Consider the following 27399-nt stretch of genomic DNA (forward strand, 5'->3'; position numbering starts at 1 on the left):
TTACTGGGGCTGCCCAGCTTTACAGACTTCAGGACAAAAACAAAATGAGCTTGTTCTACCAAAATATGACATTAGGCCACTACAAAGCTGGAAACAAGGGTAACGTTAAAATGCAGTTGTGGAAGTTCATGTGTGGGGTGAGTGAGGAGTGTGTGTGGTGTTGTGTTCTTATCTTCCAATATGTTACAGTTGTTCTTACTTTTACAGCCCTACCTGCTGCATTTAGAAGACTTTCTGCTTACTTTTCCACCAGAATTTTCTGGTAGTTAGAATCTGTTCTTCCTACCGAGGACCTTGGGGTAAGCACCTCCTACTGCAGTTTGTTGTGTTCCTTTTCTCTTTTCCTTTCCTTGAAACTTTGAACAAAGCTGTATTCCTGTAAGCTGTGAATTTCAGAACACACCTGTATCCTCTTTTCCCTCCTTATTTTGTGCCTTCATGGTTACATTAGTATTCCAAACTTTCTAGTACTCCTCTGATACTGCATTTAAACTACTCAGAGGGCTAGATAATGGGATTTAGGTCTGAGCTAGTGTCTGCCAAAAATCAGGGAGGATTTTTTCACTGGAGGAGGAGGGACATTCTGGAAGTGGGAAAGAAGGCAGGCACTTTTTTAGTGCTTCGAATTTGTTAGCTGATCTCAGGGATATGCTTGAAGTAGAAACATGTTAATTCGGTTCTTAACACCGTTTCTGTTTTGTTACTAACTACATAAAACTGTATCATATTTAGAAGAATTTGCATGTATAATATGCATTTCACATGTGATGCAGGGAATGCATGCAGCTCTACTTACAACTTCCCCTTGCTAACAGAAAGGTCTAATATGCTATTACATGAACTGTTGCGCTAGCCAGTCTTACCAAAACCGAAAATTTAAAGTATATACCTAATCCATGTGTTTACCTTTGCAAATAGCAAATGCCTGTAACTCAGTGTACGGTTGCATCTAGTCACAACATGTATTCTCTAGTACATATGCACAGAGATTCTTGGGAAGACATCTATGTGGAAAGAAGAGGTGATAATTTCACACTTGGCAGCAGGCAAGATTTTGGCCATTCTGTAATCTGTGTGTTCCTACTATACCACTTTGTATCTGTTTTGAACTCATTTTCTTTCTCATATATTATCTTTTTTACAAAAGACATCTATTTATGACCCTTTGTACATCTCTGTAACCAAAATACAGTCTGGTCTGTAACTGCTAGTGGCTCCTTTAGATGAAGTTTAGATGACTGCATCCTAGAGTCCTGAGGGAATTCACTGATGTAGTTGCCAAGCCACTCTCAATGATATTTGAAAGGTTATGGCAGTCAGTTGAAGTCCCTAGTGACTGGAAGAACGGAAACATTGTGCTCATTTTTAAAAAGAGTAGAAAGGACGACCATAGGAACTACCAACCGTTCAGCCTCACCTCTGCCTGGGAATATCATGGAGCAGATCCTCCTAGAAGCTATGCTGAGGGACAGGGAGGTGATTCAAGACAGCCAGTATGGCTTCACCAAGGGCAAGTCCTGCCTGACTAACCTTGTGGCTTTCTGTGGTGGCGTGACTAGATCAGTGGACAAGGGAAAAGAAATGGATGTGATCTATCTGGACTTCTGTAAAGCCTTCAACACAGTCCCTCACAACATCCTTCTCTCTAAATTGGAGAGGTGGATTTGATGGGTGGACTGTTCGGTGGCTAACGAATTGTTTGGAAGGCTGTAGTCAGAGGGTAGTGGTCAATGCCTTGACGTCCAAATGGAGATCAGTGACAAGTCTTGTCCCTCAGGGGTCCTACTGGGACCAGTGCTGTTTAATATTTATATCAGTGACATAGATAGCAAGATCGAGTGCACCCTCAGCAAGTTTGCAGATGACACCAGGGTGAGTGATGCAGTTGACATGCCGGAAGGATAGGATGCCATCCAGAGGGACCTGGACAAGCTTGTGAAGTGGGCCTGTGTGAACCTTCAACAAGGCCAAGTGCGATGTCCTGCATCTGGGTTGGGGCAACCCCTGCTATCAATACAGGCTGGGGGATGAAGTGATTGAGAGCAGCTCTGCCAAGAAGAACTTGGGATGCTGGTGGATGTGAAGCTGAAGCTGGACATGAGCCACCCATGTGTGCTCGCAGCCCAGAAGGCCAACCATATCCTGGGCTGCATCAAGAGAAGCATGGCCAGCAGGTCGAGGGAGGTGATTCTGCCCCTCTGCTCTGGTGAGACCTCACCTGGAGTCCTGTGTCCAGCTATGGAGCCCTCAGCACAGGAAAGACATGGAGCTGTTGGAGCGGGTCCAGAGGAGGGCCACAAAAATGATCAGAATGGTGGAACGCCTCTTCTATAAGGAGAGGCTGTGTGAGTTGGGGTTGTTCAGCCTGGAGAAGAGAAGGCTGCGGGGAGACCTTATTGCAGCCTTTCAGTACTTAAAGGGGGCCTATAGGAAAGATAGGGACAATTTTTTGTCCCTGTGGCCCAGGCCATTAACACCAGAATTCTTTGTCCTGTCAGACTTGGTAGCATCATATCTGAATTTTGCTAAATCAAATTTATTTTTCTGGAAATTTTTGTGCAATACTTCCCTCTAATTCAGATGGTCTGAACCCTCAGACTTTATCCTTCTGTTTTCTGTTGAGTTCTGAGAACAAAACCTTCACAAATAAGTAAACATACTCACAACAAAGTTAAGCTATTCATGCAGTCAGTATCAATGGCACTGGTATGTTTATGAGAATCTTGAAAGTCCAAGGATACTCACCTGTCAAGGGGAGGAGTAGGATGTGAGCTGACTACCCAGTATATAACCTTCACATAAAAACTCCTGTAGCTAGAGCTTCTACTTAAAGTGTTTAATAATAAAATCTATCCACTTTCATGAACTTAAACTCTTAATGTAACTGAAATAGAAGCTTCACAAATGTCAAAACTGAGCATCTCTGGAGAAGATATTCCTTTGTTCTTGAACAAATGAATGGTAAAAATCTTATAATTATTGCTCAGTATGATTTGATTCAGGCTCAGGCCTCTGATTTCTTATGACTAGTACATAGTGATTTTTACAGTGTGTTGAAAGAATAGCTGTCATGCTTCTTCTCAGAATTATTTGCATTTAGAGAATATTTAGACTAGTTTAAAGATGCTGTATAGCTTCAGGTATACATTTTGATTTTCCACCCTTATATGTGGGTTTCTTGATGAGACCTGTGAAACTGCCCCCTGAGTGAGATACTGTGTAATGGGTTCATGGCATAACCCAATTGAAATTGCCCTGTCTAGGGATGGTCTGTGTGAATGTCTATGCAAAATACATGCATGCACAGCTTCCATATTAAGAGGATAATTTTAAGGGTTTTTCTGGCATCTTATGTACAACTTCTTATGCTCTTGTTTTAATGAATAATGAAATGTTGAATTTTTATACTGTTTAAAACAAATTGAGGAAGAAAATGGCATTAGAGGTTTTGGGAGTTAGAACCAGCTGTGTGGTATTTCAGATCTGAGTATGTGTAAGGTATATTCTGATGTTTATTCCAAGTTATGGTGAGCTCATCCTGGCTCTTTAGTATGAGGATGCACTGGTGTTTTGTGCTTGTGATACCCAATGTTGTAAATGCTTGCCTTTGGCCTTAACTTGTGTAACCCTCTGTGTCAACGTGGCAGTATGTGAGTGCTTTACAGATTGGGATACACATCACTGCTTTGATTTTTTTTTTTAATCAATACTGTTCTTACTCTTCAGTGAAATGGGTTTTTTAAAAAATTTTTTTTCCTCTGCACTTTGGAAGAAATACCTTGATGAGGGTGCAAAACCATCGTTTCATTAAAGTTGATTGTATTATTCATTACAAAACTAGCAGGATTCCTTGTTGGTATGAAGTACCTGTTTTTCTGATCCCAAAACTGAACACACTGGATGTTTTGCAGCTTCTTGTCCCTGAGATGACCTTATTTTTGCTGACATATGTTGGTCTCAAATTAGCTTTTTGATAGGATGGTATCTGCTACTTTTGTGCTAGTTTGTGTTTAACTACCTTGTTTTGGATTTTTCCAGATAAAACTCCTTTCTTGTTTGTTGTGACCTTTTCAGTTTCATCTAGTTGGCTTGCTTTCCAATTTCCACTCTTCCCATCGAAGTGTCTGTGCTCCGCTGCTATTGCTTCATTTAAGTGTCACGGATTACAGAAGCTCTTTTGTATATCAGTATATACCGTATCTATTATCCCTCTGGCTAGTGTGACTTTCGCCTCCTAATTTTTTTGCTGTTGCTGATAACTTTGTCCTTGTCATGATGTTGCTTGATTTACTGTTGTTAGCTAGTTACTCGGGCTTCAAACTCTATATCAAATCTGGCTTCTTTCCTTTAAACTTGGGAACTGAATATGTGTTTGAGAGTTTGGATCTTCTTACAGGATAAGGCTATATAAACTAATATGCTTAACGTGAAGTCAGTGCAGCAAAGGCTTCTTGGGTTTAATTTATTTAGACTTTTCTAAAAAGTAATTTTTATTAACTTAAATGTTGCTATAGTATGCTAGGATTGCCTTATGTCTCTAATTATGAATCTTCATACATGGAGAGAAAGGCCAGCTGTTCTTTTGTCATCAAAATGTGTTAGTTGATGTTACATGGTTAGTAAGTGCCTCTAAACTATAGTAGTAAGAAATGGTAAATAATAACTTCTTATGCAGAGGAAGCAGAGTAATTGTTGCTAGACTCTAGTATATGTGTGTTCTTAGCAGAATGCAAGCACTTCCTGAGGATAGCTGATAACTGCAGATGTGGAGCTGTGAAGGAGTAAGCTTTCTACAACAATATTTCGGAGGAGCAAAAATAAGATTCCTGGAGGTGAAATACTCCTCAGACTGTTTGCCTGACGTGTTCATAAAGCATTGTTTACTCATTAAAGTTCCTTTAGCTTAGCATTGGAGATTGCTTTATTTCCTTAATACTTGAGATTAAATAAACACTCTTTGGAGTGCTTTTTTATACTGGAGTAGTGCTGGATCAGAATAGGTTGCTTATATACTTCAGTAATGCAAAAGCAAAGGTTATGCTCATGCTTTACTCTCCCCGAATTCTTCTCTGCCTACTTCAGTTTCTGATAAGAATATATGCAAACAGGGAACATAAAGCATATTATATGGTGAGAACATCATAGGGACAAGTCTATTTACCTGTCAGAAAATGATTTAATCATAATTTATAACGGCAATATTTTATAGAAAAGTCTTAGTGCTAGTGTGGAATTTAACAAAACATCTGTTCTCTTGGTTTAAGAACCGAGGCCTTTCTCATTAAGAGCGTGGATTACGGTATTCATATAGTGCTTAAAGAATTTGACATTTCTTGGCCTGTAAACTACATGCCATTGCTCTAAATACAGCAGTACTTCTTTGGAAAGATAGTGAACTACATGTTCCTTATGGTTTTCAATAAAGCCTATATGCAAAATGAAGCAAAGATCCTTTTTTTATACGTGCAACTGTTTAACTTTTAGCAAAGGCTTTGCCATTCACAGAATCATAGGTTGGAAAATACCTCTAAGATCATCAAGTCAAACCACCAACCCAACAAAACTATGCCCACTAAACCATGTCCTGAAGTGCCACATCTACACATTTTTTAAACGCCTCCAGGGATGGTGACTCGGTCACCTCCCTGGGAGGCCTGTTCCAATATCTGACCACTTTTACAGTAAATTCTTACTCGTATCTGACCTAAACCTCCCCTGATGCAACTTGAGGCCATTGCCTCTTGTACCATTGCTAGTTACTTGGGAGAAAAGACAAACACCCACCTGCCTGCAACCTTCTTTCAGGCAGTTGTACAGAGCAGTAAGGTCCCCCCCTCAGCCTCCTCTTCTCCAGACTAAACAGCCCCAGCTCCCTCAGTCGCTTCTCATGAGACGTGTTCTCCAGACCCTTCACTAGCCTTGTTGCCCTTCCCTGGACACTCTCCAGCACCTCAATGTCCTTCTTGTAGTGAGGGGCCCAAAAGCAAACACAGGACTCAAGGTGCAGCCTCGCTAGTGCCAAGTACAAGGGAATGATCCCCTCCCTACTCCTGCGGGCCACACTATTCCTGACACAAGGAAGCTGTTTGCTTTGTTGGGCACCTGGGCACGCTGCTGGCTCATGTTCAGCCGGCTGTCGATCATCACTCCAAGATCCTTCTCTGCTGGGCAGCTTTCCAGCCACTGTTCCCCAAGCTTGTAGCGCTGCATGGGGTTATTGTGACCCAAGTGCAGGACCTGGCATTTGACTTTGTTGAATCTCATACGTCATTTGGCCCATCGATCCAGTCTGTCCAGATCCTTCTGCATGGTGTTCCTACCCTCAAGCCGGTCAACGCTCCCACCCAACTTGGTGTCATCTGCAAACTTACTGAGGGAGCACTCAATCCCCTCATCCAGATCATTGATAAGGATGTTAAACAAGACTGGATTTAACTCCATTCACCACCACTCTCTGGGTTCAGCCATTCAGCCAGTTCTTTATCCAGCAGAGAGTACACCCATCCAAACCATGGGCAGCTAGTTTCTCCATGAGGATGCTGTGGGGAACAATGTTAAAGGCCTTACTAAAGTCCAGGTAGACCACATCCACAGCCTCTCCCTCATCCACTAGGTGGGTCACCTGGTCATAGAAGGAGATCAGGCTGGTCAAGCAGGACCTGCCTTTCATGAACTCATGCTGGCTGTGCCTGATCCCCTGGTTGTCCTTCACATGCCCGGTGAGTGCACTCGGGATGAACCGCTCCGTAATCTTGCCCAGCACCCAGGTCAGGCTGACAGGCCTGTAGTTCCCAAGATCCTGTTAGCCCTTCTCACAGATAGGTGTTACACTGGCGATCCTGCAATCATCTGGGACCTCCCCTGTTAGCTAGGACTAATAATGATGGAGAGTGGCTTGGCCAGCTCCTCTGCCAGCTCCCTCCGCACTCTTGGGTGGATCCCACCTGGCCCCATAGACTAGTAAGTGTCCAGGTGGCATAGCAGGTCATTAACTGCTTCCTCCTGGATTATGGGAGGTTTATTCTGCTCTCCTTCCCTATCTTCCAGCACTGGGGGCTGACTGCCCTGGGAATAACAAGTCTGACTATTAAAGACTGAGGCAAAGAAGTCATTAAAGACATCAGCCTTTTCCTCATCCTTGTTGGCAATATCTCCCCTCGCATCCAATAAGGGATGGAGACTCTCCTTGGCCCTCTTTTTGTGGTTGATGTACTTGGAAAAACATTTTTTGTTGTCCCTGACAACAGTGGCCAGGCTGAGTTCTAGCTGGGCATTTGCCTTTCTAATTTCCTCTCTACATGACCTAATGAGACCCCTGTACTCCTCTTGAGTCGCCTGCCCTTTCTTCCATAGGTGGTAGACCCTTTTTTATTTCCTGAGTCCCAGCAAGAGCTCCCTGTTAAGCCAGGCTGGTTGTCTTCCCTGCTGGTTTGTCTTGCAACACATGGGGACAACCTGCTCCTGTGCCTTTAAGACTTCCTCCTTGAAGAATGTCCAGCCTTCCTGGACCCCTTGCCCAGGGGACCCTCTCAACCAGCGTCCTCAATAGGCCAAAGTCTGCCCTCCAAAAGTCCACTGTGGTGGTTTTGCTGGTCCCCCTCTTAACTTCACCACAACTGAGAACTCTATCATTTCATGGTTGCTAAGCCCAGGATGGCCTCCGAAGTGGTGGTCTTCTCTGTTAGTAAACAGCAGGTCTAGTGAGGCACCTCCCCTGGTATGCTCAAAACATTAGCAAACATTACAAAAAATTAATAGAAACCTTGCATTCACATAATCAATATTCATGACCTATTTTCTCTAGTAGCGATTGAATTGGGTTTTTTTTAAGCTTGGTGATAGTTCTTGTTTGGTTTCAGGAACAATTACGCATTGCTTCAATCAAAACCACAGTTTCTGATACACAGTATGTAGGTGTAACCTGCAACTACGAATTCGCCAGGGTTATAGGCATGTCACATAATGTGGAACATGTCCTTTGATGGTAGAGGACAATTTTAACAGTCTTTCTTCTAACCATCTTCCTAGTGTAGGCCTCCAGCTAAGTTCTCTACTGACAGTCTTAAAATGATTCACCCCCTCCTTCTCTGTTGGGTAAAAGGCTTTCCCTGTAAGATCTACCTCTTCTTCACCACACTTGAAAACTCTTTTAATCCTTTTTTTTTTTAATAAAGAAAAAAAAAAAGAAAAAACCCAAAACAGAATAAACACCACAAACAGCCGCACTAAACAAGTCCCTTCTGCCAACAAAAAAACACCCCCCCAACAAAGCCCAATCAGACAAAACACGACATCAAGTTCTCTTCTGTCAAGATACTCTTAATGGAGGATGAATGCTTGTTGTTAAAAGGCATGCAAAAGATTCTTATGATCCCTCTTCAGTGCCTGGACCTCAGAAGTTTCTTTGACTCTCAATTTCTTCCTGTGGGCTCTGAAAATAATGTACCAGTAATAAGCAGCTGTAGCACAGCTATATTCTACACTGGACATGTGGAAAGGCTATGGATGCATGGCCTTTGCCCAAGGAAGCAAAATTTGTCAGCATTGCTGCTTTCAGTAGTCTCTTATGCCAAAATAAATATTTGGTTTTACCACTCTGATGCTTGACCTTTGGCTTTCCAGTTTCATCTGACTTCACTGACTCAGATTTTATGTGATAAGGGGTGACTGGTGTGTGACCACACGCTGTTTTCTATTGCTGAAAAAGTTCATAGTAAAATGTCGGAAAGCAGCTTTTTAACAGAAGGAAGTATTGTTCAATGTGACGAAGAACAGAAACATTACTGCTGCGAAGATAGTGGTATTGGAAAGTGAGGTCATGTTTAAAATGAAACAAAACCTTAATGAATGCAAATAGGCATTTATTGGAAATGAGTAGTCTTAGCTGTTGTGTGTTTGGTAGGCATCTCTAAAACATCGGAATGAAATAACTTTGTCATAGGGTCATTGCTGGACCGAAGAAGTTAAGGTTGAAAATAATTGAGATGCAAAAATCAGTACAATAATTATAGTATTTTTTAGCACCTACGTTTGGCATTGTTCCAAGAAATTAGACTGAGTAAGGAACTGAAACCCATAATCATCCGTCAAGAACATGCAAAAGGCAAGGGCAGGGCTGAGAGATTCAGGAAGCTTGGAGAGAAGCAGGTACTAGGACAGTACAGGTCTTGATGGCAGTTCTATGCTCTCTGGGATGGCCATATAGCTACACATGGTTGGCTAGGGACAGGTGTCGGAACTAGTCAAGAACAGGAAGAAGAGTCAACATTATTCATGAATGTAAATATTCTAATATCCAAAGCAAGGAGCATGGTTTCTCTGAGTAATTACTCTTTGGTTGCTGAGCAGTATTGCCAGTCATCCCGCACTGGGACTATGGAGATTGCTTTGTTTGTTTGTCTTTGGAATTAGATGAAGGTATCGACAGCAAAGACAACCTTTACATGCTGGAAATGGTAACACTCTTTTCTCATGACTTCTCTCCCTCTGTGCCCCACAAATCCCATATATCACAGACTAATATTATTAGTTTGGTCTGCTTTTCGTAGTTTGTGTTACAGTGGACAATCAACAGCTCAATTTGCCGTCTATAAAAGAAAGTGAGATCAGCTCATGGTCAGAAGTTGCTTATTTACTCAGCATTTCAATTTAGAAGTGTCATCGCCACCAAGAGAGTGTAAGTTTTCTAAGTATATTCCAACTTTTTTGTAGTAGTCAATTCTTCTTATCCCTCAAAGTGTTAAACTTTTCACAGGTACAAACCAATAGACAAGATCCCTACTCAACTACTGGCTGAGAACATGTGCTCTGCATGATGTGCAGTAAGATGATTGGCAAAATACAGATCTCTGGCAACATGTGTTTACTTTCTAAGCCGAGGACTAGTTTGAGAATGGAAGAAATGTTTTTCACTGTCAATTTTTATTGGTTTTTAAAAGCACTAGGGGTGGTTATTCTCATCTTGGTGAATATTGAGTGACAATTAGTGGTAAGTAACACAAAGTAAAATGTTTGTATGGAACTAGGCCAAAAGTGTGTATGTATCTAGCTTAAGCCTTCTGCTCTGTGAGGTTAACTGTTCTTGTCTTTTCTGCAGAGTAAACCTGTGTCATTTAGAGGGTCTGTCCAATGCTATTGCAGGAAAATTCTAATCGATGGATCCCAGAGTAACTACTGTAGCTTTTCAAGTCTGCAGCCACAAAAGAAATACCATATTGTATACTGTGAAAGCATAAAAAACCTTTTTATAAAAGTATAATGTTATAACTTTAAAGTTATCTTTCAATGTCCTTGGAATTTTCTTTTATCATATTTTGTTACTTCTTGTGCTGGACAATTCTTCAAAGTGTATCTTCAAAGACTGCTGTTAAGAGGGATGACACTGATATCATTTATGATTAGGAGGCAACCAGAAGTCAGTGAATACAGTGACATTACAAACCTAATGTCACTCTGTAGAGATAATCCTTACAGGTTGTGTTATTAGAGACAAGTTGTGTCTGTAGAAGTGTTTTTACAAAGAATGCTTTCGTTGTATGCTGTGAGATAAACATAGTCGCTAAAGTTTGTGGGTAACTTAATAGTTGAGATGATAATAAATCATGAGGAAATCACTGTTGCAGAGTTTTGCATCATTTGCTAGTATTTTGTTGCAGTCATGTTCAGTGTTAGTTTCTTACACTATGGCAGTGCATTCACGGGAGTACTTGGAGACTAGTCTTTGTCTAGGTTTATGAATACCCTCATTAATTGTGCCTTCCTTGTATATATCCATCTTGAGATACAGTACAAAAGAATTATACAGTAAGATTTTTTTTAAGCCCCCCCTGTGCTGCCTTATCATTTTTTTTTAGATTCTTGAGGATTCTTTATTTTAGGTCAAAGATTGTGTTACTCTGTCTCAGTCAGTGGCTATCTAGTCAATTTTTGACAGTGAAAATTATTACCTAGACTGGAGGTCAATAGTACAGAAGTATTATAGATCACATTGCCCTGTCCGAATCAATTGAACTATATTAGACAATTCAAGATTGTAGTAATACTTCACTCATGCATGTTTAGGATGTAAAGAAAGTGGAATTTGGGAATTAAGTTACATAACTGTGATGGGCTAGATTATTCTGTGTTTTATTCAGGGGTATCAAGAATGTATAAGTAGATTTCCACTGCATCCCTCTGTAGACTGGAATTACACAAAGGCATTGGCTGAAGACTGATAGTTCTGCCAGTATGTCCCTGTGTCACCACTGACTGCAGTGAAAATCCTACTAATTTGCACTGACATGAGTAAAGGTGAATTGGACCCATGTTTCTTGGTTAGTTAATCAGTCTGTTACTCAAATGCAGTTAGCTGCCCTGTTGAATTAATTGCGGCTGCACAAGAATAAGAACTGCTGTTACATTTTGTTCCTGCAAGTCTTTAATGACTAGTTGCTTGTTACTGCTGTTTGGTGTTAATCTACAGTAGGCCTCAGTTAACTTCACAGCTTCCAAGGTGAAAGTATTGCTTGCAAAAACAACTCTGTGAATTTTATGAAGGAGCACACAGTCAATCTGTTTAAATGTATTTAAATCTGTTAATTTCAGTGAACCACAGCAATTTACTTCATCTGAGAACCTGGCTCATTGTTTTATTTGTCGAATTAATACACAGTCAATGGGTGCTGTGATACCATGTCTCAGGGAGAAAGTAAGCCATCCATTGGAAACTTGCTGTAATTTTCTTTCAAATATTGTAAGAATGTTGGTTGTTTCTACTGTTGTGTGCTTTAAGAACCACGTATTTCAAAGAGCTCTCTAAATTTTCTAATGTGCTTACATGGATGAAATTCATTAGTGCTTTACATTACCTGATTCTTGGGGTTTTTTGGGGTTTTTTTTTGTTTGTTTTTTGTTTTTTTTACACCAAAGTTATTTAAAGCATAGAAAAAGAGAGGTTTCTTTAGGAACAGTGACTTTTTTTCAGGATTCTTTGTTTCACCAGTTTTAATACAGTCTAGGCAACACTGTTTATTCTTACAGCTGGCTCTTGCAGATAGCTTGCTCCAGACATACGTAGATTATCCAAGCTTATCCCTACTAGTATTTTTTTACATCTTTTTTATATTCACTGTGAAGTCTTGGATTCAAATCTAGTAATTACCACAGTCAAGAAAGTCACCAGCTGACTGTCAGTTTTACATATGTGTTTGCTGAGGTTCACTCTCAAACTGAAAACCAAATTCTTTTTCAGATATCCTGCTTGATAATCATTTGCAGAGAAGTAAAAATAAATGCCCTGTTTAGAAATAAAATAGCCCCAGAGTCTGGCATGGCTTTACAGACTAACATGCATAGGAAGAATCTTTAGGCAAACAGAATAACAAGTAAATGTGCCTTCTTTGAATGCTTAAACTTTACAAAATCTAATTAACTATAACCACAATGTGATTTTTTTTCTTTTTGTTAAAATAGTTGTTGTTCATACCTTAAACAATGATACTTGCTCTGATCTCTTGCCCACTTTGCTGTTACCCAGGGACCCACTTAATTGTGTTGCTTCTGTCAAGGGTTTTCTCCCAGTTTGTACTTTAAATCAAACCTATAGTGTGTACCCCTGCTTATATCTGTACTACCTTAGTTGCCAGCATGTAAGGCTTGATTTATATTATATTCTTCTTTCCCCTGAAAGACTAAGTCTAGGAAAATGAAAACTGATGCCAACTTTGGCCTTTGGTGCATTAGCTGAGATGTTTGAAGATACACTAAATGATGATACACTAAATGGCCAAGCTGCCAGTTACCCTATTCTTTGGGTGCCGTGTCTGAGTCTCAGTATCCATCAGAGGTCTCTTAATCACACTCCTCCCCACCTACTGTTTCTGGAAGTGATGCTGACATGAGTTTTTTATGGGAGGCATCTTAAAATATCATTCTGAATTGTATAAGAAATATATTAAAGGGGAATAATTACTTGTGAGATCATCAACAGTCTTAAATCCAGGTCACCATAATTCTGAGAAGCCCAGTTGTCTTGGTTTGATTTTACTTCAATATGGACTGGAGATGGAGTGATAAATGTAAATTCATTTATTATTGGGAAGGCTAATACCATGTTCCATTGAAACTATGTAATTTTCTTCTATAATTTAAATTGTAAGTTGATATTATTTCTGTAGCTATGATTTGCTCTCCTTCCTCCAATGGATTCAGCAGGTGAAGACCCTGATCTACCTGAAAAATCATAAAATAGATCAGAGTTGTGCTTCTTGCTACCTTTCATGTAGATTTCTGCATAATACTCAGTCATCATACTTCATTGTGCTAGTGTGGGCTGTGGGTTTTTCAGTACTGTGAAGGATTCCAGCATGCTTTTTGGCCACCAGTGAAACTGGGTAACCTAAGTAGCAATGAGTGATTTTGGTTACTTGGATTATTCGTATCTTCCATTTACTGTACAGATGTAAACATTAAAGCTTTTAAGCCTGACATCAAGGAAACAGGTTCCTGGAGTGTGTGGAAGATAAATTCCTGATGTAGCTGGTAAGTGAGCCTACCAGGGGAGGTGCCTCACTAGACCTGCTGTTTACTGACAGAGAAGGACAGGTGGGAGATGTGATGATCGGAGGCCATCCTGGGCTTAGCAACCATGAAATGATAGAGTTCTCAGTAGTGGTGAAGTTAAGAGGGGGACCAGCAAAACCACCACAGTGGACTTTTGGAGGGCAGACTTTGGCCTATTGAGGACGCTGGTTGAGAGGGTCCCCTGGGCAAGGGGTCCAGGAAGGCTGGACATTCTTCAAGGAGGAAGTCTTAAAGGCACAGGAGCAGGTTGTCCCCATGTGTTGCAAGACAAACCAGCAGGGAAGACAACCAGCCTGGCTTAACAGGGAGCTCTTGCTGGGACTCAGGAAATAAAAAAGGGTCTACCACCTATGGAAGAAAGGGCAGGCGACTCAAGAGGAGTACAGGGGTCTCATTAGGTCATGTAGAGAGGAAATTAGAAAGGCAAATGCCCAGCTAGAACTCAGCCTGGCCACTGTTGTCAGGGACAACAAAAAATGTTTTTCCAAGTACATCAACCACAAAAAGAGGGCCAAGGAGAGTCTCCATCCCTTATTGGATGCGAGGGGAGATATTGCCAACAAGGATGAGGAAAAGGCTGATGTCCTTAATACCTTCTTTGCCTCAGTCTTTAATAGTCAGACTTGTTATTCCCAGGGCAGTCAGCCCCCAGTGCTGAAAGATTAGTCCATGGGGCCAGGTGGGATCCACCCAAGAGTGCGGAGGGAGCTGGCAGAGGAGCTGGCCAAGCCACTCTCCATCATTATTAGTCCTAGCTAACAGGGGAGGTCCCAGATGATTGCAGGATCGCCAGTGTAACACCTATCTGTGAGAAGGGCTAACAGGATCTTGGGAACTACAGGCCTGTCAGCCTGACCTGGGTGCTGGGCAAGATTACGGAGCGGTTCATCCCGAGTGCACTCACCGGGCATGTGAAGGACAACCAGGGGATCAGTCCCAGCCAGCATGAGTTCATGAAAGGCAGGTCCTGCTTGACCAGCCTGATCTCCTTCTATGACCAGGTGACCCACCTAGTGGATGAGGGAGAGGCTGTGGATGTGGTCTACCTGGACTTTAGTAAGGCCTTTAACACTGTTCCCCACAGCATCCTCATGGAGAAACTAGCTGCCCATGGTTTGGATGGGTGTACTCTCTGCTGGATAAAGAACTGGCTGAATGGCTGAACCCAGAGAGTGGTGGTGAATGGAGTTAAATCCAGTCTTGTTTAACATCCTTATCAATGATCTGGATGAGGGGATTGAGTGCTCCCTCAGTAAGTTTGCAGATGACACCAAGTTGGGTGGGAGCGTTGACCGGCTTGAGGGTAGGAACACCATGCAGAAGGATCTGGACAGACTGGATCGATGGGCCAAATGACGTATGAGATTCAACAAAGTCAAATGCCAGGTCCTGCACTTGGGTCACAATAACCCCATGCAGCGCTACAAGCTTGGGGAACAGTGGCTGGAAAGCTGCCCAGCAGAGAAGGATCTTGGAGTGATGATCGACAGCCGGCTGAACATGAGCCAGCAGCGTGCCCAGGTGCCCAACAAAGCAAACAGCTTCCTTGTGTCAGGAATAGTGTGGCCCGCAGGAGTAGGGAGGGGATCATTCCCTTGTACTTGGCACTAGCGAGGCTGCACCTTGAGTCCTGTGTTTGCTTTTGGGCCCCTCACTACAAGAAGGACATTGAGGTGCTGGAGAGTGTCCAGGGAAGGGCAACAAGGCTAGTGAAGGGTCTGGAGAACACGTCTCATGAGAAGCGACTGAGGGAGCTGGGGCTGTTTAGTCTGGAGAAGAGGAGGCTGAGGGGGGGACCTTACTGCTCTGTACAACTGCCTGAAAGAAGGTTGCAGGCAGGTGGGTGTTTGTCTTTTCTCCCAAGTAACTAGCAATGGTACAAGAGGCAATGGCCTCAAGTTGCATCAGGGGAGGTTTAGGTCAGATACGAGTAAGAATTTACTGTAAAAGTGGTCAGATATTGGAACAGGCCTCCCAGGGAGGTGACCGAGTCACCATCCCTGGAGGCGTTTAAAAAATGTGTAGATGTGGCACTTCAGGACATGGTTTAGTGGGCATGGTGGTGTTGGGTTGGTGGTTGCACTTGATGATCTTAGGTCTTTTCTAGCCTATGTTTCTATGATTTATTGTATGATTCTATCTTTGTATTAAAGGGTATGGTATAAGTAATATTTTCAAGATGGGGCCACATAGTTGTAGAGGAACTCAGGGCTAAGAATTGCAGATGGTTCTTTTCTGTTGTAATAGGATCTCTTCTAATTTTTTTTTGAAGGAGTTAAGGTGTAATCATGCAGGCAAAAGCAGAGTATGCTGACATGTACGTAAGTAACCCATTTACTGTGTCACTGTCATTTTAACAGCAGGGAGCTTTACTCCCTGAAGTTTCTCCAAAGCATTTCTGTCTCACTAAGTTAGGACTAAATAAACCCAGCTGGGTAAGAACAAACACCTGTCAGATAATCCAGCTAATAGCTGGCTTAGTTATCTGTGCCCTCCTCTACCTTGTCTGGTCTTCACCCTGCATTTCTGAATGTGTGATTAATTTCCCACAACATCATGTTTAAAAGCTGCAATAATTCTGTAATGGTAGCTGATGGAGACCTTTTATATGTTGATTTCTTTTTTCCTTGGTTTCAGAAAGATTGCGAAAGTTTGCATGATGAAATCTTGGCTAGAATGGCTCTTTTTGTGTGCAGATGTTTATCATATGGGATTTCTGCTCTCTGGAGGAGCATATTTCAAACAGCCAGTGTTAGTGTAATTGCTTCTGGAATAGGTGTCATCTTTTTCCTCAGTGAGAATACAACTGTGCAAACTGAATTCTTCTGTGAATATGCCCATTTCATAAATATGGCTTTTCATTGTATCTTTAAGTTCAGTGATACAAAGGCTGACAAGTGATAGTTGCAGAGCATGAGTATGATTAAGGCAGACAGGTGGATATTCATATGGAACTTTATAACATACTTTTTCTGTCTCACCCAATAATCTGGTCTATTCATAAAGGCCTGCTTCTATGGGGAAATATTTATGTAGATTTTAATGGGAGATGGACGAAATCTCAAGATTTCTAAGTAGTTGGTATTGTTCCTTATTTAGTTAACTGTGGTGGTTTAGCATGGCTGGATACCAGGTGACCACCAAAGCTGCTCTATTACTCTTCCTCCTCAACTGGACGGGAGAGAGAAATACAGTGAAAGACTTGTGGGTTGAGATAAGGACAGAGAGAGATCGCTCACCAATTACTGTCACGGGCAAAACGGACTCAATTTGGGGAAATTAGTTTAATTTATTACCAATGAAATCAGAGAAGAATAATGAGTCTTAAATCTTAAAAATGCCTTTCCCGCACCCCTCCCTGCTTCCTGGGCTTCACTTTAATCCCAATTTTTTCTACCTCTTCCCTGGCAGAGGCACAAGGGGACAGGGAATGGGGGTTGTGGGCGGTTCATCACATGTTGGTCTGCTGCTCCTTCCTAGTTCTCTTCCCCTCCTCCATCATGTGGTCCCTCCCAGTGCAGACAGTTCTCCACTGACTTCTCCAGTGTGGGTCCTTACCACGGGGTGCAGTCCTTCAGGAACAGGCTGCTCCAGTGTGGGTCCCCTGCGAGGTCACAAGTTCTGCCAGCAAACCTGTTCCAGTGTGGGCTCCTCTCTCTCCATGGGTCCACAGGTCCTACAAGGAGGCTGCTCCAAGTGTCGGCTTCCCATAAGGTCACAGTCCCCTTTGGGCATCCACCTGCTCCAGCTTGGATTCTTCTGTGGGCTGCAGGTGGATATCTGCTGCACTATGGACCTCCATGGGCTGCAGGAGGACAGCCTTCCTCACCATGGTCTTCTCCACAGGCTGCAGGGGAATCTCTGCTCCGGCACTTGGAGCACCTTTCTCCCCCTCCTTCGCTGATCTTGGTGTCTACACTGTTGTTTCTCTTGCATGTTCTCACTCCTCTTTCCTGCAAAATGCTTATGCATTTTTTTTCCTTAGATGTGTTATCACAAAGGCACTGTCACTGATGGGGTCTCCCTTGGCCAGCAGCGGGTTCCTCTTGGATTCAGCTGGCACTGGCTTTACTGGACATGGGGGAAGCTTCTAGTGTCTTCTCATAGAAGCCTCTCCTGTAGCCCCCCCACTAGCAAACATTTGCCAGAAACCCAATAAATTTACATTGTTATAGTGTTTTAAAGTACACATGTATCTACATAACTATAAAGATTTTATTACATGATTTTATACTCCAAATCAGATTTCTTCATCCTGAAAGGTAACTGTGCCTTAAAAGAAAAAAAAAAAAAAGCTCAAGTGTAGAATATAAACTTGCAGATTTAACCATAAACATATAGAACAAACATACATAGAATCATAGAATGGTAAGGGTTGGAAGGGACCTTAAAGATCATCTAGTTCCAACCCCCCTGCCACGATCAGGGACATCTTCCACTAGACCAGGTTGCTCAGAGCTACATTCATACTTCTATACATAATTAACTTTACTTATAAGAATGACACATAAATTCAGTGAGAGGTTTTTTCTTCCACATTTTACTTGGCCCATTGTGCTTCTTGGTTGTATTTGAAAGTTTAACTTCACAGGCTATGCTTCCATGGAAGATAACATTGATATTAAATTCCATATACACATTCTGTAATATAGAACAAACCTAATTAAATGTTCAAATAACTGGTGTTATAAGGCCACTTGGCATGTTTCCATTGATTTCAAGGTGATGAGACTCTGCTTTATAAACAATGTTAACTTTGAAATCTTTAAAGGGCTTTCTGGTCCCCTCAAAGAGACCAAGGACTGTCTCAATATGCTGTGGTATAGCATAGATAGGAGAATCTTAAGGTAACAACACTGGAGCACAAACTAGTTTTAGATATGTATATTAAAGGTAATACTGACTTGCTTTTATCTTATTGTTTCTTTCAACATTTCTCAAAAAACTTAAATACTGTTGGTGTCCAACTTAAAAGCCTGCAGTTGTCAGATCTATCAGTCTGTATAACTCTAATTATAAGCATAATACTTATTAACTTCCAGATATCTGACCAGTTCTGAATGTAAATTAAGAGTGCCTTTAACTTCTAAGCCTGTCTTTGCAATTCATGTGACTTTGCATCCTTGCCCAGGATACTAGCCAAACAGTTTAATGATCACCTTTTTTTAAAGTTGTCTCAAGTATGTTTCCTGTTTTCTAGGTACACAGGCAGCCCTAATTCTGGTACTTGCCAAGTTTTAAGGTAGCTTGCAATTTTCCTGCTGTCCTAGCATAGTTCTTTGTGTAATACATATTTCTCTTTTCATTCAGTATATTTTACATCCTGCTGTATCTGGGTGCAACAGGGTATTGTCACCTTTGTCAGTTTGATCTTCAGTGTTGCTATAAAGCACTTAATTCCTACCTAATCTGATTGTTTTATTAGCTGAATGTTCCTATCCAGGTGAATTTAAATAGAGGGTTTGCAGCTACAAACCATCCAGTGTAACTGTACTTAAGAAAACTGGCTCTACTATTTTCAGTCTTTCTGTAAGAAACCTTATGTAGGCTGAAAATCTGTCAAGGTTCAGTTTGAATCAAGTTCTCTGCTCTATTGTGCTAAAATACTGCATGCAGTTTTTGAATTTGGTGTTTGATTTGCAGTGTAGAAAGTGGCTCTGAGCAGACCATAGGCAAATGCACACAGCACTTGAAGGGAAGGAATACCTTGATGTCGTTCCATAGAAATACTCTCTGGGAAATGAGAAAGTGGCATTAATGGGTTCCAAGAGGCATGATCAATCTGTATTGTTCTGCTGGTAGAAAGGAGATGGAAGTAGGAAGGATCAGATGGTGGATGTAAGTTAAAAGGTATCACAGGACGTTTGACAGAGGGCAAAACATATGTTGTAGACTCATGGAAGCTAAGAAAGGAAAAAGCAGTTGGAATCTATTGTGTGTATGTAATATACTAGCAGTCTATGATGATCCTGTTGAAATGCTTCATACACCTTCTGTGTAAGTGTTCTGTTGTAGCTTCTACTAGTTTCCCATCAGAATCAGGGCTTTTCCTTCTTTGGTACCTCTCAGTCCTTCAGTCTCAACAAGTGTTTTGCTGTCTGGCCTCTTCACAGCTGAGTTCAAGGCTAATCCTGTTCTTCTTCAATGCTTGTCGGTTATGTCTCAATTCCTGAGAAGTATTTTAGGTGTCTACCCTGTGGCTGGGTTCTGTTCTGTATCTCTTCCTTCAAATACATGTCAATAAGAGGTTTTGTACAGTTGTGTTTTGCTTGTTGAAATATCTCTAAATTTAAATCCTCCACAGAGGCTTATTCTGTAACTCCAATAATGCAGGAGACAATAAACACATTTCTGTGGCAAACTCTGAAATCTGATAGGCAACCCCCCGTAAAAATGTCTTATTAGTGCTTTTGGAATAAAATATTGCCTTTACTGTGACAGAGCTGTGGACTTAGAATTGTAATGGAAACCAACTGAGTTCGTGGGACCTGAGAATGTGATTTCTTAACTCATAGTGACAAAGGAAGCAGGACTGAGTTTTCTGGGAGCCATTGTGTTGTTAGCAGCTACATGCCGTTATTAATAAAAGGGCCTGAAAGAGGCAGCCTGCAGGAAATAAGGCTGATAGGGCAAGTGACTTTCATTTCCAGGATCACAGGAAGTCTAATCGGGTAGTTTTGGGAAATCAGGCCAATAGTTATGCCTATGATCATCTGTAGCTAATCTGCAGACACTGTGATGTTTTGGACTTAGAATATTTTTCTCTGTTGGTATTAAAGTAAAAAGATCCCTCTTGTAGGGGGGAGTCTGGGATGGCTGATTAGCTGCTATAGGACATTGTACCTTGCCTTGGCTCTACTCCAAGTCATATTATAATGATATCATTATACCAGGAGCTATGAGCTTCAGTGTTGTGGAATTTGAGTGAAGTCTCTGGCAATCCCACGGACAACGTGAACTTTTCATAAACATCCAGTCCTAACATAAGTTACCTGGCATCTGCTTTGACTGGCTGGGCATGCATGTGAATGTTGACTCACATATTGCAACTTCCTACTCATGCAGACGTACTTGTTTTACTGTTATGCCTATAAAAGAGTTCACGTTGCAGAAATCAGTTTATGTTCAGCACATGTACACCTTGAACTCTCATGAGTGATACAAACTGAAGATATATTCACTTCTGGAAAGCTACTAGTTAAAAACATTATGCTAAAAGTGAGACATGAAGTTAATCTGGATCAAGGCTCTGGGCTCATATATTCACCATGCTAGGCGAGATGCATTTTTTACCATTTTCTGATATATTATCTGTGACACATAATCATTGATTTGTCATCTGCTATCTAGAGGATTTAAAGATACACAGTGAATCTTAAGAAATAGGAAAAGAGATGCCACTTGTATCAAACTTGGTATTTCACCAGTTAGTAATGCTCTACGTGAATTTCACTTCCAAGAGGCTGGTGCATTGGCTGTAGGCCACAGCTTATTCTGGGTTGTGACTGTGCTTTTGGAATAATCGTGTTTAACGTGTGACACTAAGTTATTGTGTTCCAGAAACAGACTAAGAGAAGGATTGTGAAGAGGTGCACAGCTCTTGCTTACCTAATACTCCTGCAAGAAAAGCTAGAGGCAGGCTCTGTGAAGGCATTTGTGCATTAAGGAAGTGTTTGCTTCCCAAATGCTGTGCCAGAAGGTGTCTTGTAGTAAAATGGTAATTGTTGTGCCTAGGTGATGGTTAGAAGAAATAGAGGCGTTTCCCTGATGATGCAGTTGCTTTGCGGGGGAGTTTAAAATAGTGGAGGTGTCCTACCAGTTATAGGGTGATGCTGTATCATTGTTCCCCCTTTGAGTTTTGCTATGTAGTAGCATAATTTTTGTTTTGCTTTATCTTCTAGAGAAGTTAGATTTTCTTGTTTTGACTCAAAGGACTGTGTTGTTTTATAATTAGCTGAAAAATTAAGGTGAAGAATTTAAATGTGCAATTCCTTTATCATTAAGAACATGAGTTTGTATAGGTTTAGTTAAGTATGACTTTTCAAGGAGATAATGAATCAGTAGTGCCTGTTCTGCAGTGGGGTAGAAACACAGGCACATAGCTCTCATTTCACCCTCATTGCTACTAACCACAGGGTAACTTTGAAAGCTTCAACCTCTCCTTGCACTTCTTGTAATCTTATATCAAAGTTTACTTCCAGCTGTGATAAGTAATACTTTGTTTTATCCATATATGAATCAGACATATTCATTGCCATTATTCTCTATTTTTCTTGACTTGTTTACATTTTAGTCAGCAGCAGAATTATTGCATATGTGCTGATAGCTCTGTTGTCATTTTGCCATTGAATTCTTATTTTTTTTACTAAAAAACCCAAACCTGATCTCTTGTACTAAATTTCATTTTGAAGCCTTGGAGTATTTCCACAGGCTCTTTGAAGTTCTCTTTTGAAACGTTTATCCTGCAGATTGACTTCTTACAAAACCAAAACTAAGGGCTGGGTTTTGGGGTCTGCTGCTGCATGGCTACACAAGTGGATTCACACAAATTCTCCACAGCAGTTACAACTGTTCCATGAGCATAGAAACTAGGATGGTGTAGTTTTCAATACTATGCAGGGTCTTTCAGATTCACAGAAGGTATTTACATGCCCGTATGTCACTAGTGGTCTGAATGTGCCCAACATGCCTTTGGAGAAGCTAGTTAAGCTGTTGGTATGTGTCTTGGAGACTTGTTCCAGTATAATTGAACACAAGAGTTCCTAGGCGCTCTCTTTACTCTGCAGTGTCTATGCAGGACCTGAAATTAACTGTATTTTCTGGCCTGGATTTCCTGCAAATCTGTCTAATTTTTGGGCTTTCTCAATTGAAAGCATTGATAAATTAGACTTTTGATACCAGAGCACTTTCTTTGTGTGCAGCACAGACTGTGCATTAATAATTGTTTTTCTAATATTTTTCATCTTTGCAACTGAAGGCTGCTTGGTGTTGCTGCTGATGGCGTCTAAGAAGCAAACAAAGATTAAAAGTTCAGCGAAACTGATTCCTAGCTTTGTACATGAGACTGAGGACATGTTGCCACTGCAGTGTCTTATGGTCTACTAAAATATCTGGAGTTTTTTGGGTATTTTCGCTGTTACCAGTAGAAGGCCATACATAGTGATCCTGTAGCACAAGGCTCTGGGAGCTGTTGTGGCTTGTGTTGGCCTGAGCTGGTTGGGGCTTGTTTGTTCTGTGTTCGGCGGCCTTGTGCCTGTGGTCTTCTTGGCATTGGTGTGTCACAACCCCAGGTGGCTGGTGTGGGACAACCCACAGCCCTGAGTTGGCTGAGGCTGGAGGAGATGTGGGCACCTGCCTGGCTGTGGCTGGGATCCAGAGGGAAGGAAGCAGAGTGTGATAAGAAAATGTGTGAAGAAAACTCCTGTGTGGCCAAGCCTGAGCAGGAAGAGATGTTCCCTGCTGGCCATGGCTTAGGCAATAGGAAACGGTCAGCTGCAGACCCAGGGACACACTGGGATGGTGACCATACTACAAGGTCTTTGCATAACAGTTTTGCCTGTATAAGCAATGAGGCTTTTCCTATTAAATAATACGGACTAACAATACATTTTTTTGCTCCCTTTGAATCTTGTTCCATTTTACCCACAATAGGTTTTTGATTAATTTTAGAAACACCTCTTTAATTGCAGAATGATGAAGAAACAAACTGACTTAAAACAAATTCTGCTAAAACTCAACAGAACTGTCTTGTTTAATTAATGCCAGGCTGCTCACAATGTCCACTCTTTGCACATATCTAATCTTTTGGCACCACAACCAGTAGTTTAACAGCATTATTGAACCCATGGCAGATGCTTTCTGTTAACCCCTGTCCTCCCAACAGGGGAAGGGAAAAAGGAGGAAAAGGGAGAGAGACTTACAAATTGGAAATGAAAACAGCTTTACTAGTAATACTAATGATAAGAGAAATAAAACAAAATATACAAAACCAATAGTGAGTTTCCTAGAGTTGAGTGTTGCAGTGGCTGGTGTCCCACAAGCAGCTGCCAGGCAGCACCAGGAAGTCCCAGACTGGCCTCAGCAGTAGGCAGGAGCTGGACTCAGGAACACATGGATCGGAATCTGGATCAGGATCACAGGCAGGACAATAAGCAGGGTCCTCTTCAGAAGCCGGCCATGGATGAAGGGTGTGAACCCCTCGTGATCCCCCAGCTTCAAACTGAGTATGAGGTGTATGGCATATGGAATACCGCATTGGTCAATATTGGGTCACCTGTTCTGTCTGTCCCTCCCTGCAAGTGCGACCCTTTATGACTCCTCACTTGCAGGACCGAAGAGGCCTGTCAGTGACCTTGGCTGCTATAGTAACAATTATAAAGAGGGGCCTTTTTCTGCATTCCTTTCCTACCGTTAGCTCAGTGTAAATATCGACATTAGGTGCTTTGGAGAGGACGCTGTCTGTAAAATATGCAGCCAGCTTCAGAGAAATGCAGTTAGTTAGAATATCTTAGCTGTAATGCAGATTCACTAAAAGACAATTGGTTCTGTTTTAACCAAAACCAGGACAACCTGATAAATCACTGAATTATTGTCTAGTTTCTGATAAAGAGGTGATTCTTCATGTTTCTCCTTTTTCTTTTTTCATTTGTGAAAGAAACTTGATATAGTTTAACTTTTTTTCAAATAACTTTTATGGAAAGATAATAGTTATTAGAAGAGTAACAGTTTTACATTGTCTCTTCAGGCTTTATTGTGAAACATGTTTATGCAATTCTGAACTCTTCATCATTCATTAAAACTTTATAGTTATACATATGTATTTTAAAATATTTTTATTTCATGTATAGTTATGAAAGCATAAGTTTAAGGTAGGAATGTTAGCATTTCTGTTGGACTAAATCTTTCTTAACCCCAAAAGAGTTCTTGAAGGATTTGAAGATTTGGATTATCAGAATACAAAAGGATAAAAGACAGGGTGACAAATACTAAGGATAATAACAAAGAACTGCCATTTTAGCTTTTTAATCCAAGTCTGTTTTTAAGTACTTGATACATCCTGTTGTGAAACAGAGATACTGCTAGTGTATAATAATAAGAGTATTTAAAGAAAGACCCACAAACCATTCTTTTTCTATCTATTGCAACATTTAAAGGTGTCTGTAATTTTAAGTATTGGCATAAGAATTTTGAGTGAGCTGCTGTGACAGGAAATTACAAAATAAACTGCAGCCTTGAAATGTGACTGTGCATTGTATGGATGGATCCTTTAAACAAAGGTCTGATTCCTTTGCAGAACAGAACCGTTACTCTAGCTTTGAGCAGGAAGTCCAGATGTGCTAGTAGATCATGGGATCCCAGCTGTGATTACGCATGTGCATGTGCAGAACAGCTCTACACAGACCACACAGCAGTGAAAACAGTGCTTTTTGGAAACTATTCATTACTGAGTGTGTTGATCTAGTGATCTGCTTATGCAGTATATCCATTGCCTTCAAGAAATGTTGGTCTACCATTTTTGTGCAAAGCACACTGCAAGGGAGTATGCTTCCAGGAAGTTCTGACCTGCAAAATATCTGTGAAGCTGATTTATCTGTGCATGTGCCAGTCTGACAACTGAGATTTGTTCCATCTTCATACCTGTGCAGCTCATGTACGTGTTTCTATATATCAACCTGTGGATAGAAGTAAAATGGGAGCATCAGCACTACTCAGATAACGCTCTGCTCAGCTATTCCTTGTGATATGTTCAACACCAATTTAGAAATATAACTTGGGAGTAAGTTGTTATTGAACATAACATCTATTGTCAGAGTGCAGCGAAACATATCCATAACTCTTCATTCAAAAAGCAGATGAGAATTTGCTTTGATGGTAGCCAACACTTACTGTCTGGTGAGGAAAGTGCAAGTCAGGGAGTGATGTTTGTTAGCAAGAATTACCAATAGACTGAAAGAATGTCCAAAATTCATTTCTATGAATAGTCATTTTTTAACAAACCCTTCTGCTGCTTCACTGCTGGCTTCTCAAATCACAGTACAATCCCGACTACTGCTTTGTTATTGATCTTTCTTTGTACCTTCATGTAAATATAGAATCATTAAGTTTGGAAAAGACTTCTAAGATCATGAAGTCCAACCGTCAACTCAACAGCACCATGCCCACTAAACCATATCCTGAAGTGCCACATCTACATGTTTTTTGAACACCTCCAGGGATGGTGACTCCACCACCTCCCTGGGAAACCTGTTCCAATGCCTGACCACTCTTTCAGTAAAGAAATTTTTCCTGGTGTCCAATCTGAACCACCCCTGATGCAAGTTGAGGCCATTGCCTCTTGTCCTATTGCTAGTTAGTTGGGACATCAACACCCAACTTACTACAACCTCCTTTCAGGTGGTTGTAGAGAGCAGTAAGGTCCTCCCTCAGCCTCCTCTTCTCCAGACTAAACAGCCCCAGCTCCCTCAGTCGCTCCTCATGAGACTTGTTCTCTAGACTCTTCAGCAGCCTCGTTGTCCTTCCCTGGACACTCTCCAGCACCTCAATGTCCTTCTTGTAGTGAGGGGCCCAAAAGTGAACACAGGACTCAAGGTGCAGCCTCACTAGTGCCAAATACAAGGGAATGATCCCCTCCCTACTCCTGCGGGCCACACTACTCCTGACACAAGGAAGCTGTTTGCTTTGTTGGGCACCTGGGCACACTGCTGGCTCATGTTCAGCCGGCTGTCGAACAACACTCCAAGATCCTTCTCTGTTGGGCAGCTTTCCCGTCACTCCTCCCCAAGCCTGTAGTGTTGCATGGGGTTATTGTGACCCAAGTGCAGGACCTGGCATTTGGCCTTGTTGAACCTCATACAGTTGACCTCAGCCCATTGATCAAGCCTGTCCAGATCCCTCTGCAGACCCTTCCTTCCTTCAAGCCGATCAATGCTCCCACCCAACTTGGTGTCATCTGAAAACTTACTGAGGGAGCTCTCAGTCTCCTCATCCAGATTATTGGTAATTATGAAGATGTTAAACAAGACTGGACCCAAAACTGAGCCCTGGGGGACACCACTCGTGATAGGCTGCCAACTGGATTTAACTCCATTCACCACCGCTCTCTGGGTTCAGCCATTGAGCCATTTTTTCACCCAGCAAAGCATACACCCATCCAGACCATGAGCAGCTAGTTTCTCCACGAGGATGCTATGGGGAACAGTGTCAAAGGTCTTTACTAAAGTCCAGGTAGAAAACATCCACAGCCTTTCCCTCTCCACTAGCTGAGTCATCTGGTCATGGAAGGACAAAGCATGGTCCCATGCAGGGCTTTCTGCAGTAGAAAACTGTCCTTCGTGCTTTAGTAAATTATACAAACCAGTTTGTGAAGCCAAGATTTCTATGTTGGGCTTTTTTTCTGTGCATTTGTTTTTAGATAACAAATAATTGTGTTCTGATTAACTGTGTGCACTTCAGTATATTCTCTTTATTCCTTTGATTTCAAAACCTTTGGGGTGGCTATGTTCCTACTCCCAAGTAAGCAGTAGACTTGGTGTTTCTTATGTTACTGCTCATATATTATTTCTATTCTTAGTTTGGATAATGCATGTCAGTCCTCCATTATTTCTATAGCTTTCTCTAACTAATGTTGAGAACAAAACCAATGTTTGTTATCAGCTTCTAAGAAAAAGATGTGAATGAGATATAGTACCTGTCACGTATGCAGTCTGGACAAATGGAATGATAGGAACCTCACAATATTCAAGAAGGAGTGCAGAGTCCTGCATTTGGGAAGGAACATTCCTATGCACCAATCCATGCTGGGGGCTATGCAGCTGGAAAGCAGATTGGTAGGAAAGG

The sequence above is a fragment of the Opisthocomus hoazin genome, chromosome 6, assembly GCF_030867145.1.
Source record: "Opisthocomus hoazin isolate bOpiHoa1 chromosome 6, bOpiHoa1.hap1, whole genome shotgun sequence".
In the NCBI taxonomy this organism is placed as follows: domain Eukaryota; kingdom Metazoa; phylum Chordata; class Aves; order Opisthocomiformes; family Opisthocomidae; genus Opisthocomus; species Opisthocomus hoazin.